The sequence below is a fragment of the Mastomys coucha genome, unplaced genomic scaffold (genome assembly GCF_008632895.1).
Source record: "Mastomys coucha isolate ucsf_1 unplaced genomic scaffold, UCSF_Mcou_1 pScaffold14, whole genome shotgun sequence".
Lineage (NCBI taxonomy): Eukaryota > Metazoa > Chordata > Mammalia > Rodentia > Muridae > Mastomys > Mastomys coucha.
The window spans coordinates 16,001,046-16,001,972 of record NW_022196896.1 but is presented as its reverse complement, the minus strand read 5'-3'; positions in this window follow the sequence as shown (position 1 = coordinate 16,001,972).

The window sequence follows — 927 nt, the reverse complement described above, 5'->3', positions numbered from 1 at the left end:
TGAGGTGGAATCTCAGGGTTATTTTGATTTGCATTTCCCTGATGACTAAGGATGTTGAACATTTCTTTGTGTGCTTCTCAGCCATTTGGTGTTCATCAATTGAGAATTGTTTGTTTAGCTCATTTGGTTCTCAGGAGTCCTACTTCTTGAGTTCTTTGTGTACATTGGATATTAGCTCTCTATCAGATATAGGATTGGTAAAGATCTTTTCCCAATTTGTTGGTTGCCGTTTTGTCCTATTGACAGTGTCTTTTACCTTACAGAAGCTTTGCAACTTTATGAGGTTCCATTTGTCAATTCTTGATCTTAGAGCAGAAGCTATTGGCGTTCTCTTCAGGAAATTTTCTCCTGTGCCTATTTGCTCGAGGTTCTTCCCCACTTTCTCTTCTACTAGTTTCAATGTATTTCCTTTGATGTGGAGATCCCTGTTCCACTTGGACTTGAGCTTTGTACAAGAGAAAGGAATGGATCGATTTGCATTTTTCTACATGTTAACTGCCAATTGAGCCAGCACCATCAGTTGAAAATGCTGTCTTTTTTCCATTGGATGGTTTTAGCTCCTTTGTCAAAGGTTAAGTGACCATATGTGTGTGGGTTCATTTATGGGTCTTCAATTCTGTTCCATTGATCTACCTGCCTGTCACTATGCCAATACCATGCAGTTTTTATCACAATTGCTCTGTAGTACACCTTAAGGTCCGGGATTGTGATTCCACCAGAGGTTCCTTTACTGTTAAGAATAGTTTTGGCTATCCTGGGTCTTTGTTGTTCCAGATGAATCTGCAAATTGCTCTTTCTAAGTCTGTGAAGAATAGAGTTGGAATTTTGATGGGGATTGCGTTGAATCTGTAGATTACCCTCAGTAAGATGACCATTTTTACTATATTAATCCTGCCAATCCATGAGCATGGGAGATCTTTCCATCTT